This window comes from Peromyscus leucopus, chromosome 19, assembly GCF_004664715.2.
Source record: "Peromyscus leucopus breed LL Stock chromosome 19, UCI_PerLeu_2.1, whole genome shotgun sequence".
In the NCBI taxonomy this organism is placed as follows: Eukaryota; Metazoa; Chordata; class Mammalia; order Rodentia; family Cricetidae; genus Peromyscus; species Peromyscus leucopus.
The window spans coordinates 6944557-6960140 of record NC_051079.1 but is presented as its reverse complement, the minus strand read 5'-3'; positions in this window follow the sequence as shown (position 1 = coordinate 6960140).

Sequence of the window (15584 nt, the reverse complement as noted above, 5' to 3'; positions counted from 1 at the left end):
TTGTTAATGTCCTGTGGGAGAGAGACCCTTGGGAAACACCCAGTGAGTAAAGCCATGTGAAAGAATTCCTTTCTTTCTAGTGCAGGCGGGACTGGTGAACTTCCATTAACTATAAACAAAGATAAGACACTGAAGGTCACCCTCTTCATTAGACTGTATTATATGAGACTATGACAGCCTTGAAAACTCAGTCTCGCTGTGAACTATCCATGATAAAGGTTATAAAGCTTACATTTGTATTCCACACTAGAGAATCAGAGACAATTATGACAGAATTACGGAGGCCAGCTAGTCCCCAGATATACAGGCAGAAGCTGGAGACCCAGAGAGACCCTGGCATCCTTCCAGCTTGAGTCTACAAGCCCGAGAACCTTGAGAGATGATCATGTAGACTCAGAAAAACATCTGGAAGGCTTGAAAACTGAGGAACACGATTGTGCTGTGATGGTAAATCTTTGTTATCAGTATGGCTTGATTTACATTCCCCGTGGGAGACACATCTCTGGGAATGTCTGTGTGGGAGTTTCCAGAAATAGTTTACTGAAGCCGGAAGATCCAACCTGAATGTGGGTGGCACCATCCTGTGGGTTGGGGTCTCAGATTGACTGAAAAAGGATAAAGTTATTAGAGCTCCAGCATTCATCTCTCTACCTCCTGACTATGGAGCCATGTGATCAAACATATTGGACTCCAACCACCATACCTTCTATAACATGATGCACTCTGCTCTCCCAGACTGTAAGCCAAAGTAAATCTTTCTCTCTGTTAAATTGTCTTTTGTCCGGCATTTAATTACAGCAATGAGCAAAGTAACCAATAATTCTAATTTGAATATTCAGACAATAAAATCAAAACATTAATCCAGCTCAAAGGCTGGGGTATTTGTTTTATTCGGACTTCCAACTGACTAGATGAGGCCCACCCATATTAGAGAGTGGAATCTGCTTTTCTCCTTTCACTAGTTCAGTTGTTAACCTTCCACAGACACACCCTCACGCACATACCTGGAATAAGTTTGGCTGAATGCATGGCCACCCTGTGACCAAGTCAGGTTGATATATTACACGAGCCATCATATTTTCCTGTAGCTGCCAAAGACATTCTCGGGCAAGCAAGAAAATGGGGACCTACAGATCTACAGCCATGAGGAGACATGGGCAGTACCTCATAGTGTTTGTATTTTGGCAACCCAGAAAGGAATGTCTTAGCACTCCTCTGAGCCACAGCAGTAAGGCAGACTCCCAATTTTACTCTGCAAAGCTTTGGCTTCTGGAAAGAGGCGAGAACAGCAAAGATTCAACAGGTCTGGATGCAGGCTCAGAAATCCATATCAGATTCGCAGAGAAATAATTCTCAAAAGATCCCTACCCAGTATTGCTGAGGATTTTGATGAGTTACTTGCGTTCCTGGTAGAACTCTCCATCTGTCAAAAGGAGATTTCCTGCCTTTCCATGAACATCTACCTGTTGGCTTTCTGGTTAACAAGACACAGAATTATCGAATAGACTCCATCTCTAAATTCCTCAAATTCACAATTCTATTATACATGATAGTCCGTGTGCTCTGATGTACCCTCCATGACTAGATATATGGATATTCTCTAGAATATGGGCATGGACCATTTAATGTCATTAAAATCATTATTTTGGACCCTCTGAAAGGTAGTTTCTATTCAATAAAAGCTTGCTTTCTCATGCCAGAAAAATGAGTGTAGTTGTTTAATCAGTTCAGTTAGAATACAGCAAAGGGTTTCTTTTTTGGACTTGTCTCTGACTTGTAAAGCAAAATGAGTAGGTGATCTGTGGTTTTCCTCTCCTCTGATGAAGGCAGAACAGTTGACAATAGCATCCTTAGAGGGTTTGCAATCAATAGGCATGGGGGGGAAAAGACACATTACTTTTACACATGGGTTATTGCAGCACAGATCTATTTATAGTGAACTTCATCAATATGGATGATTGCCTTAAGCTACAGCATTATCCTTAGTATTCATCAATTTAAAGCCTTCAAAGAATTCAAATGACAAACATATTAAAAAGCCATGCCTGGAACCTAGGCTGTTCAAATACGAGTCAGTGGGAAGGGACAAACTTTTCCTAAATAATTAATGACAAGTGTCATTGCTAATGACTGCTCTCTACCCCACCTCCTTGCCTCTGTCTTCCTTTGCCTTTGTGTCTCTAGTATCTTGTCCCAGTCTCTATCTCCTCAAAGCGTGATTGTCTTTCTGATGTACAAAGGCATCAAGCTGAGGCAGTGCCTGACGATGGACACCAGGTGGCAGCAGTGGGTTTTAACCAATGAGTTCTCTTCTTTACCAATGGGCAGAAGTGGCCATGTTTTAGAATAGGCCACTTAACTGAGCATTAACTAGATTTTGATTAGAATGGAAGACAGAGATTTTCCTTTGGTGCTTTTAAAATGAGTAAAAATGTGCTCCAAATACTGTCAGAATGTAAGCAAACAGACTATCTTTACAAGGAAATATCACAAAGAGTATGATTATAATCTATGAACATTCAATGTAACATGCATTAAATTGAGATACTTTTTCTCGGGTTGGAGAGATGGTTCAGCCATTAGAGGCTAGGCTCACAACCAAAATATAAGAGATACTTTTTCTCAGGAGAAGAAAACCTTCCTTTCAGAGACTCAGTGAGTCCACTGAAAACCTGAGTTTAGAACATCAGTTACAACCCTCTACTTGCTCTCTGCCATCTGTAATGTGAAAGGGAGGAGCTTGTCAATGTTTGATTGATATGTGAAAGGTACCTTGAACTTTTGTTGATTTGTATTTTGTAATGTTGCTCAGTGTTTTTAAGACTGTGGTAGAAATACCCTTTAACACAAGAGAAATATATCAGACTTCCTGGAAATAACTAAATTGTGTGTCAATTTTTGAAGTGAGAAATAAAACAAGATTAACAATGCGCCTTTAGTTTGTCCATGTTGGGTCAAGAAATAAAGATCACACATTTTTAAAGATTCTAACAAGGTTTGACTCAGCTTTTACTGCCAAGAAGGAGAAACAAGTACATAGTAATATTACCTACAGGGATGGATGCTCAAATGGCAGCAGTCTGGGCTAAGCCTGGAGTTTCACTGGAGTCTGCCTCTCTTTGTTTATTTTGCGTCCTCGCCCCGAGTGAAGAATATAAAAAACCAAGGACCCACAGAGATGGCTCATGGAACAAGTCACCTACTGCCATGCCTGAAGCCCAACTTTGATCCCTAGGACCTAGATGATGGAGGATTAGAACCAACTTAGCAAGTTGTCCTCTGAATCTATCCATGATGCATGGCATGTACATGCAGCACAACACATACACACCCATGCACACATGCACACACAAAATAAATAAATATTTTAAAACCCCCAAAGTATGTAGTATTTATATTCAAATATTTAAAGTGCATACATTGGTTTATATGGCTTTCTTTGAAAGGGTTTATTATTTATTTATTTTTAGTATTTTTTTGAAACAGGATTTCTTTGTGTAGCTTTGATTGTCCTAGAACTAACTGTGTGGATAGGCCAGGCTGGCCTCGAGCTCACAGAGATCTGCCTGCCTCTGTCTCCCAAGTACTAGGATTAAAGGCCACCACCACCAGGCAGTTTTATATGACTTTTGCATTTTTTATATGAGTTTATAATGAACAGTTTCTGACTTTCTTGGTCAATCATTAGTTGGCACATGCACGTGACAGAAAACATGAAGAACCTCTGCGTGTGTGTGTGTGTGTGTGTGTGTGTGTGTGTGTGTGTGTTTTCACATCAAGGGCGTGCTCCTGATTTAACACTCAGTCTAAACAGCATATCCACCCATGCTGCTTCTTGTTCACAGCTACACTGCATATCCATTCGCTTACTTTACAGACCACTCTTGAGAAATTCCGCAAGTCACTGGATAGTGCTGGAACCAAGCGAAGGCAATAATTACAAGTGGTTTTGATATATAGTGGACAACTTTTCTGCCTTTCCACTACTTTTCCTCCTATACCCATTTTCAGAGAGCAAACTGAGCAACTTCATATGGAACTTGACACAAAAAGCAACATCAGACCCAGAGAATAAAGAACTCTGAAATGAAGAACTGTCGTCCTAGAAGCCTAGACATACAAGGCAGACGAGAGGCAACCTATTCAGTGTTCTTACATAAATTGGACTCTACCTCATTCTCAGAAATTATGGTCCAGATGTAGAGTGTCTCAGGCCATCATTTATTGAAATATATGTTAGAATAGAGTAACATAACTATCAATCAAATTAATTAATACTCAGCAAAACAGGCATGGAGTGAGTGGGAAAGTTGCGTGGCCAACAAGAGCCGCCATTTGCTGAGCATTGGCCTTATTTCCTACTGCATTTTTAGTGCTTTCTCAGTTATTCCTAAACTGTCATTTCAGGTCTCTGGTTGCAGCTGGGTTTCCTGCTGTTTCAGTATTGAGGGATAGAAAAGATGGCACTCCATTGATGTAATTAGATGAGCATGGAGCTATTGTTGGGCCTATCAGCTTCAGCATTTCTCTGTTTCTTTAAGAAAGAATCCGAGGTTGGAGAGATGACTCAGCTGTTAAAAGCAGGACTCACAACCAAACATGAAAGAAACAATTGGAAAATGAATACTTACCATGAACAATCAGTTTGCAAAAACCCTTGCTCTACTCTTCCCTGCTATCTTAATGGAAAGGATTTTTTTTTTCTTTTTGTATTTTATGTGCTTAAAAAAACAGACCACAGCCTTGACAGTGTTGAAGGACTCTTTTGTTATTCTAAAATAAACCATATGAAAAGAAGTCCCACTGGTTTCCTCAGAAAAGCATCCTACTCCATCTTCCTTTATTGGCCCATGCCTCTCTTTTCTCATTTCCTAATGTGCCCAACAATCCATAGATTGATGTTGCTCAGAAGTTTCCACTTTTATTATAGTCACAACAGGAAGAAGCGCAGGTAGTTAGCAGGGGTGAAAAGCGTCAGCATTAATGATTGCTTTCAGGCAATATTATCTTGCTAAAGTGTGCAAAAAGAAAATAAAAAGATAGAGAGGAGAATTTAAAATGCTTAGTTCTGACAGAATCCATATCGCACGGCTGTGGAGTGCTTACATTATTCATAACTTTCAATAGATTAAAAGAGCACAGGAGCAAAAACAAAACAACAGAACATCAAAGTGGAGAAGACGGAGCTTATGGGAATCATGTCACTGGACCAACGGAATTTTCATTGGGGGCAAAACATTCTCCTTGGTACTTTCATCTACCTCAGAAACTACATTTTCTTTCTCGCCTTGACCAAGAACTGAGGCACACCAGGGATGATCATTTAATTTCACATTTTATTAAAACACTTAATGCAAATCCATGTTCTAACTGGGGGTGAAGCACAGAGTCTGCTGCAGGAATCTCTCCCTCAGAACATAGTAATGAGAGAATTACCACATTAATCTGTGTAGAAAGGCCCTTTAGAGATTCTTAGGCCTCCTGTGGTTTCATTTTTCCAAGGATATGCGGAGTAAAAGGAGCTTCAAACAAATTGCTCATTGTTAAACATTTCACATTCCTGCGTGCAGCTCTGGGAAGACACTGCTTCCGTGGTGACACACGTGACACTTGCTTTCAGCTGAGTGCCTCATGGTATTAACCAGTGGAAACACTGAACCAGGGCTGGCCGAGCTGGCCCTTGGCCAACAAATACAACTCGGACAAACTGAGGCTCTCCTGTTCAATAAATGCATATATTTCTAAGTAGCTCATCTGTGATCTATTTTAAAACTGAACCCAATCTGATGCTGACAAATGAAGAGAATTCTGGGCAATATTTCCATAATGCTATTCATACATGGTGAGCACCCAAGTCTGAAATACCATCAGGCTGCTAGTCTCTTTTAGAAGCTTTAAAAAGGTAGAAAGGTCAGAGGTGAAACTAAAGCTCTTAAGGTGCTGGGATGGTTAACCTTGGTTGTCAACTTGACTCCATCTAGAATCAAATAAAACCCAGGTTAATGGGCACCCCTGTGAAGAATTTTCTTGATTGCTTTGGGAAGACCTACCCTGAATGTGGGCCGCACTTTCTAGAAGTAGACAACACAAAGAGATGAAGGAAGGAAGCTTTTGCCTTTTTCCTGCTTACTCTCCCATTTGCTGGCAACTTTGTCTATTCTGATGCTGTGGTCTGCATTAAATCCTCATTCAGGATTCCTATGCAAACTGAAAACCAGTGGGTCTCCAGAAATTCTCCCAGACAGCAGCAGCAGATTGAGACTGCAAAGACAGTCAGTTTTGTGGACTGAACTTCTATTGGACTGCCTTTCTGTTGTGAAACAGTCATTGTTGGACTACTCAGACTACATAATGCAATCTGGTATAATAAACCACATATATATTTATTCTATCAATCCTGTTTCTTTTGAGAACCCTAACTAATACAGACCACAGTACCAGGAGTGGGTTCTTTCTTGGTACCTTTCCCTTTATTCCAAAGCAGATTTGGCATTAATAACATTAATCTTCTTATCAATTGAAACCTCTCTTCCATCTCAAGCCTTAGCTCTTATATTAAGCTTACTAGTGTCCTTGTCTTCTCCAAACTGTACATTTTGTGTTTCGTTCTGTTCTCTTTTCTCTTTTCCATTGTCATCTTGCCTAAGAGTGGCTACTGCAACAGAATCAGCATTAGGCTCTGTCTTAAAATCTCCTCTGCCAAATAAATTAGTCAATTATTTTTAACTTTAAGCAGCTTCTCAGGGCAAGATCAGAAAACAGACATAGTCTTTGGTAACTTAGCACAAGAATGAGCTCTACTTTGGTTGCTAAAATTGTTCCCCTCTGAAACCCCTTGAGCTGGGTCTCAACAGTCCACATAGCTCCAAGCTCCTAATAGGATGATCAGATCTGCTTACACTCTCCAACTACTTTTCTAGTCCAAAGTCCCAACATTTTCTACATTCCTCCAAAAACATAGTCGGGTCTGTCACAGCAATAGTCCACTGTCTCATACCAACTTCTGTCTTAAATTATCATTATAAAACATCCTAACCAAGGAAGCTTATGGGAGGAAGGCTCAATTTGAAGTTTACAGGGGATTAAGAGTCAATCACCATCATGAGGAGGAGGAATAGAGCAGATTACAGACAATGAGCCTGGTCAAGAACTGAAAGGTTACATCCTGAACTGTAACTAGGAAACAGAAAGACCAAACTTGAAACAGCTTAAGTTTAAGCTCTCAAAATATGGCCCCAGGAGCATCCTTCCTCTAGAAAAGTCATACCTCCTAAACCTTTCCAAACAGGGCCCCCAGTTGGTGACCAAGTATTCAAATATCTGAACCTGTGGGGGACATTCTCATTCAAATCACTACATATGCTTTTGACCTCGGAATCTTGCTCTAATTGTTTTGGTTCCACCATCACCTGAGCAGATAATGAAGAAGGGAGAGACAATACAGTTGTGCCTACTGAGTAAAAAGATGGGTCCACCTAGACTACCATTTTTATTCCTAGCAGATATCTCTAGCTGACCAAGAGCTCTGAACAAGATTCCTGTAACCAAATCAGCAGTCAGGTAGTTCACATACGAAAGATGGAAAGTTCCTTAAGTGTCTTAAAGAAGAGGAGATAAAAAGATGAACAGGGGAGAGAGGAAGAGGTAGAGGAAGAGGAGAAAGATTAAGAGGAGGAAAAAGGACAGCAAGGAGGAAGTGGAGGGGGGAGAAGAGAGGTGTCAAGAGAAGGAAGACTAGAAGAGAATGATACAGATATATTTAGCAGTACTTTGAAGATTCAAGGATCTGAATGGTAGGTATTAGGGGAGCTTTAAATATATCTGTAATAGGCTAGAATGTTGTTTGCTTAATAACAAGAGAGTAGATTTTTATATTGGCCAAAGCCCGATGCAATCTGCAACCCAGGCCAGTTACCAAATGGTTCTTGTTATTATTAAAATGATCACCAGGGAGTTCAAGGACTGGGGAGTTATGTGCAATGGCCTTGGAAAGCGTGTTGAAAGGTTTGCCTTAAACCATTTTCCCTGGTGCTTGTTCTTTGTCCCAGTGCTGTTATACACAGCCCATGATAAAATGTATCTTGTGTATTTATAATGTGTCCAGAAAATGCCAAAGTGCTTAAGGCTCTGACATTGTTTTCATTAGAGATTAATACTTCAGGAAATTCAAATGCCAACCTTTCACATTTGCTATAGGTGGGAAATCTAAATGATGCCAGCTTTTAAAAATACCTTGTGTTGTGCAAATCTGCAGACCAGTTTGTGTGACCAGAATGGAGAAAGATACTTGTCTAAAATGCAAATAAAAGTACTCCCATCCCACTGATGGAAATGCTAGATAAGATCTAGCAGTTTGGCTATTCAGTTAACCCTACTTTTATTCAGTTTCACTAGTGGTAGTTGGCAAATCAGAGCAAGGTAATATAAATTGCAACATTAAAAGCCTTTCAAGTTGCATTCCAAATCACTCCTTTTCTAGTCCCCTCAATTCCTGCCTCTCAGTCATTTAGCATGTATCAAAAAGAGCCGTTTCTGTACCGATGTTCTTTTGGGGTTCTTAGCTGTCAAATTCTGTTAAAAGTACTAAGCCACTGCCTACCTTACATTTATATGTCACTTTTCACTTGATCCCATCACATCTAATCATAAAGAGAACACGGAAGAGCTCTGATGCTGAATTCTCCAGTTCCTTTTGCAAATGAACATTTTAATAATCCACGCTAGTGATTTTCCAATCATCTCTGATTACCTGTGAAATAATCTGGTGAAGTTTTATATGTAATGAAAAGCCCAGAGTCATTCATTCTCAATTCAAAGTCCAATGACTAGGTGACTGTGCTCAGGCCCAATTGCTTAGACAGCAATAGCTGGATACTTTTATTTTTCCTTAAGAAGGAGTTAGGGTAAGGGTTGGTATTCTTCTCTCAGGATGAGGAAAATGGGATTTGTAGTAGCTCCTTTCATTAACTGTAGAAAAGGAATGTGATACTTCTGCTGTCTCAAGTAAGCCTAGATTTGTACTGCATCATATACCAACTATTACTCCAGGTTCTAGAAGCACAAGGTGGAATAAGAAGTTAGGGAGGCTAATGCTATTGCCAACTTGACAAATCTAGAATCATCTTTAAGGTGAGTCTCTGACAGTGCCTGTGAGGGATTACCTTTATTTAATTGGTGTGGGAAGATCCATCTTAATTCCAGACAAGGGCATTTCTTAGACGTAAAATCCCGAGCCTGTACACAGTGGAGAAAGCTAGCTGAGCACTAGCACACATGAACAAATTGCCTTCTTCTTCTGGTTGTGGATGCAATGTGTTCAGCATCTTCAAGCTCCCGATGCTTTGATTTTCCCACCATGATGGACTGTAATTTGACCTATGAGCTAAAATAAATCCTTTCTCCTTTAGGTTGCTCTAATCAGGGTATTTTATCATTATAGGGTACCCAGGTGTCCTTGGGTTTAGCTATGTCCAATGTGGGTTATCTGAGGGAAAAAAATCTTCTATGTACACTATGTTCTTATGTCTGTTAACTTTGTTCCTCTAAGACAAAATTCTATCAATTCAGCTACAGCTCTGTCAGGCATTCAGAACAAGAATAAATATAGATACACCAAGCTCTTTATCCATCCACTTTATTTCTCTGGCATGAAACCCTGTCTCCATAGCTTCAGTTCCGTCCACTTCCCTAGTTCATAGTCCTGCTAAAAACTAAACTCCTATGCTTCCAGCCTCATCTTCATCCTCTGTTTCCTCATTCTCCATTTCTACTACTCTCTACTCCTGACACTCAGAAGACTCTACCCGAGATCTGCTTACCCTCTGTGGAACCTCTGTCATCCTCTCTTCTCTCTCCCCAGGATGGTTCTGTCCCTTTCTGCAGAAAATGCCTGCCCTTTCTTTCCCTGGGCACATGGTTCTCTGCCTCCTCAAGAATGTTGTTTTACTTCCCACCTTGATATGTAAAAACCTCTTTTGTTCTCAGTAATGGAGAACATGAAGTCTCAGTCTGGAGAACCACTAGGCCTCAAGGCCAGGGGATGGTCTGAGCTTCATTAGCACAAGAAACAAAGCTATGGTCTCCCAGCCAGCTTGTCTCCTAAACTCAGCAGGGGACTTAGTAACTTAGTAGTTCAGGAGGTCTGGGGAGCTGAACTGTTTGCCAATTGGTCTGGACACACACAGATTTTATAGCAGAATACAGCTGGATTATTAAAGGCTGGATATCACCAAATATTCATAATAAATGGCTTTGCCTTTTGACAGACCCTTGGCTGGTCAAAGTGTAGCTTTAATACACAGCTGAATCTCTATAATATATTCTTGCGGCCTGCAAGATACCATAGCAACAGGGAAAGGAACTAAATAGATGTATTCTCTGCTGACCAGAAACTCATTGTTTTAAGTTAGGAACTAGGTCAATAAACATGTAAGATACCACAGATGAATGTCAGCTACATGATGGCAGCCATGTAAGAGGTATCAGCAAACATAGTTAGGATCTCCTGCCTCAGGACAGGAAGATCATAAAAGGCTTATGGATGGGAAAGCATCTGATCTGGGCATTCTGTAATGAACAAACTTAACCAAGGAGGGATTGGGACTGGGAAGTCATGAGTAGAGACAGGAGAGAAGGAGAGATAAATAAAGGGAGAGAGTGAGGTTCAACATGGAGAATACAAGGAAGATGTTCATGAAGAAGACTTGGAGACCTCAAATACCCGTGTATGGCTGACTGAAGAGCACATTTCAGATTCTGGCAGGAAGGGACCAGATGGGAAGTCACAGAGGGCCAATCCAAGGGTTCTCCCTATTTCTTCATGAAAGAAGCTTCACACCATCCTTAAAGTTAATAGGAGTCAATGAAAGATAACGCATGGAAAATTGGCAAGGTCTTGTTTGCCCTAAAACACTGGCCTGTCCTTGAAATGCATTTTGGCTCAAATGGAGTGGGTTTAGAAGTAGTGATGGAGGTAGACAGTGGTGGAAAACTTAGATAACATTTAAACAAAGATCACTGCAATTTCTCCTTCTTGTGTATGATTTAGTTCGAGATATTCACATTTATATGTTCATATTTTAGGAAAATATATTTACATCATCATTAACAATTTTAGAAATATAATTATTTCCCCAGAGAGTAAAAGACTTTTGATCAGTGACTGGAAAGAAGATTTCAATTAAGTCAATAAAATAGTAGCTTGGTGGTTGGGATTTTTGTCAACTTGACAAATTTTCAGTCTTCTGGGAAGAGGGGCTTCAACTGAAAATATGCCACCACTAGACAGCCTGCAGGTAAGCGTGTGCGGGGCATTTTCTTGATTAGTGATTGATGTGTAAGGGACAACCCTCTGTAGTAGGTGACACCCCTATGCAGGTGGTCCTGGTTGTATTAGAAAACAGACAGAGTCAATGAGGAGCAAGCCAGTAATTAGCATTCTTCAGTAGTTTCTGCCTCCTTTCCTGCCACCTGGTTCTTTCCTCCACTTCCCTCAGTGATGGACTGTGATCAGGACATGCAAACCAAATAAACCTTTTGATCCCCAAGCTGCTTTCAATCATAGTGTTTATCACAGCAGTAAAGAAACAGGATACCCTATATTCACCCTGTGTTATTTGTTTTCTTTTCTAGTGGTTGATAATCAGACTGAGCATCTCTTTTGTGCTCCCCATGCCCACCACTGCGGAACTAGACATTGTGTCCTATCACACTGTAATTTCAGTATATTTAAGATGTCACAGGATTTTTCTCTCAGGCGGGGTGTAATGCTATGTAGCCATGGCTAGCTCCATACTTGGGATCATTCTACCTCAGCCTCCCAAGCTGAGGTTGTAGGTCAATTCTACCATGTCTAGCAGGAAAAAAAAAAAAAAATCCCAGAAAGAAATGTGACCTCTGTTAGCAGCCTATGGAACTGATCTCCGGAGACAGCTAAGATGCGGTTAACAGGAGCAATTTTTGTTTTTCCACTCCTGAAAGTGCGTCTCAGTTTGTGCTGCCGTGGGCACATATTTTGTCATTTCCAGCACTGTCCTCTGCTGCTCTTCTTGATACATCCCATCGATCATCAGACGTTCTTCTATATTTGAGACCTTCACAAATCTGTATCTGTATTTCTTTATCTTTAGTGGGAAAATAAACTCTTCAGACCTTTATAAATACCTTTGTAAAAACAAGCTAGACTCAAGTCAGGTGAATTACCACATACATCCATTTCTTCACGATGTCCAACTTAAGCCTTGAGAGAGTCTGATTTTCGAAAAGAAATCCTATAGTCAACTTGCACACATAATAGTAATCGTTACGTTTTTGTTCTCTACAAGATAATAAGAGACATGAAGTAAAATTACAAAATGGGAATATTTAATTGAAAGTATTGTGAACAGACTTTTGATGATTCATTTTCTTCATAAAATAATGACAGCACAAATGTAAGTTTTCACAAATATTTCCCATAGCAAATTCTCTGATTTTTGACGCACTCAGCTGTGGCATGGGTAGATTCTGGTTATAAGGCAAATATTATCAAGAGCACATATACTCACACAGTATGTCAATACCCACTAAAAATCCTACACAAGTTTTGAAAAGCATCAAATTGTACTTAAAAGCTTATATGTTTTAAAATTTTTGTTTTTAAGCTTTTAGTATATTTTATAGTGAATTTCTAGTATGATTTTGAGTTACATGCTTCATAGAAGTAAAGGTTAATTTTGTGCTTGCGTATATGTATACTAAGATGCATGTGTGTTTACACACACAAGCATATGTACATGTGTGCTCATGCATGCATAAATACATGTTGTGAAATAGACACTATGGGAAGGAATGATTCATGCTGAAAAACAATATATCACTCAGAGCACATAATTCTAACTATCAGTATCCACTATGAGGTAAAATTTTCAGAAAGAGTAATTTAAGGAAAGGAAACAAAGTTATGTACATCTTTCCACATCAGATTTTAATAAAATGGAAAAATATTTTGCATATTTGTACATACATGTATGCACATTTGTGTGTGTGCATCTGGAGTTCGGAGGATAACCTCAGCTGTCATTTTTCAAGCACTGTCCTTTTTTTAAATACAAGGCCTCTCACTGGTTTGACTCTTGTCAAGTAGTCCAGGCTGGCTGACCGTACCACCCAGGAATCCTCCTGTCTCCTCCTCTGGAGTGTGGGATTTACAAGCATACACCACTATGTCTGACATTTTCTACATTGGTTCTGGGAATTGAACTCAGGTCCTTGTGTTTGCAGGACAAGGACTTGCTAAGCCACTTGCCCAGTTTTCCATTTGCCCTCTATACTTGGCTCTAGTTACCAGAGATTCATCTGATGAGAAATAACAGGTAGTTTTTAGGACTGAACAATCTGGTGATAATTGGAGCTAGAGGTGAAGCTTGACCACAGGCTACTAGCCTGTAAGGTGTAATCAAGACTAATTTCTCCTTTAGTGCTACTGGGAGATGACTTCCATTTTGCATAGTTTTCAAAAGCCTGGAAGTACTTCTTAGTTTACATACTTAGAGACATAGATGCAGAGGTAAAGAACAGGACTTTCTCCTAGATGAAACAGTAAACATTACTGTGATGGCTTTGATTGGTCCATACATGCTCATGTTGAGGCTTGGTAGACAAGAGTTGGATTCCTAGCTATCTTTTTTAACAGTATTTTTCTCCATTTTATATCAGGCTGGTCCTCTAAAAGCAATGGAAGAGTGAATTGGATGCTGGATCAAAATGATAAAATAAATTCATTGTCCACAGTAGCATTATGTCACCCTTTCTTTCAGGAGTGGTGGTGGGGATTTCCAAAGCTCTGTCTTCAACATAAATTTTTTGGTATTCTATGTCATTTGAATAACTTATTATTTTCATTCCTTTAGCATCAGTCATTGGTCAGAGCCCTAAGTATAACTCAGTGGTCTACCCTGTTGCTCAGGGTGAAATTATTTGTGTGTGGATTTAAGAAAGCCCACCCTCTGCCTTACTAGTCTACTCTGGTGACCAGTCTAGTCCTCATAGAGCCTTCATCCAGTGACTGATGGAAGCAGATGCAGAGATCATGGCTGGGCGCCAGTCAGAGCTCCAAGAATCTAATCAATGAGAGAGAGGAGGGATTCTGTGGGCAGGGGATGTTGAGATCATAATTGGAAAACATGCAGAGATGACCAGCCACACTAGTGGAAACCCATGAACTGTGGACTAATAGCTGTGGAGTCCCCATAAGACTAGACTTGGCCCTCTGGATACGGGAAACAGTTGTTTAGCTCGAACTGTTTGGAAGGCACCCAGGCAGGGGGATTAGGATCCATCCCTGGTGCATGGATGGGCTTTTGGGAACATAGTGCCTAGGGTGTGACACCTTGCACAGCCTTGGTGCAGGGGGGAGGGGCTTGGACCTGCCTCAGCTGAGTGAGCCAGGCTCTGCTGACTCCTCATGGGAGACTTTGATTTGGAAAATGTGGGGATGGGGTGGGTTGGGGGGGGGGAAGGCTGCGGGGTGAGAAGAGGGAAGAGGGGGATCTGCAGTTGGTATGTAAAGTGAATAGAAAATTTCTTAATTAAAAAAAAAAGAAAAGAAAAAAGAAAGCCTACCCTCAAATTGGGGTTTGCAAACTGAATTATGAGGGCAGGAGAAAGACATTGCGTGGGTACTTCTGCATACAGAGTTTTATAGACATCGATTCTCAGATTCTCAGTCTCCTGCATGCATACCCTTTCTAGAGTGGATTAGCCTGAAAACAAGCATTCATTCATACAAAATATTCTTGGTTTTACTTTTTAAAAGGATACCAGAAGCAGCAAAATACCTTGGTGATTAGAGATGCTTGCCACCAGGTCTGACAACCTAAATTTAATCTCTGAGTCCATATGATAGAAAAGTAGAACAAACTCCTAATAGCTGTCTCCTGACCATCACAAGTACACAGTGGCATGCATACTCACACAGTCCTCTCCTTCTCCCCCCATCACACACACACACACACACACACACACACACACACACACACACTTAAAATATTAAAAAGAACAGCAGTAAGCACTGTGACAATGTGCCACAGTGAGCATCAATATCAAAAGAGGCATATTTTAAAGTACAAGTTTTAACAGTTGTTCATTTACTGATTGATTGATTATAATACGTTAAGTCTACACACTTCTCTTCCTCAGTTACTCATATTTATGGGTAAATTTTCCCTACCTTGGAGAGTTCTGAGTTCAGCAAAACCTATGCATTACAGACAAAAATCTATTGATAAAATCTTCATATAACTTTGTTGGAAGCCATTGAGGTCATTAACCCTTGTCTGCTGTTTTGTGTTTGTCGTGCTATGCTTGGGATTGAGCCCAGCACCTTGCACATGCCTGGTTCTCTATCTTGAGCCACATACCCAACAAAAGCTCATTTTTCCAAGTTATACTATACTATTTATCAAGATATAAACACTCATCTTATTTCTTCCCATAGAAGAAATTCTTAGTGTATTTTATGTCATGAAATTAGTGCTTTCTTTCTCTAAATTATAGTAAAAAAGAATTTGTTTAAGGCCATGTTAGAAAAATTCAGAGGCAATTCT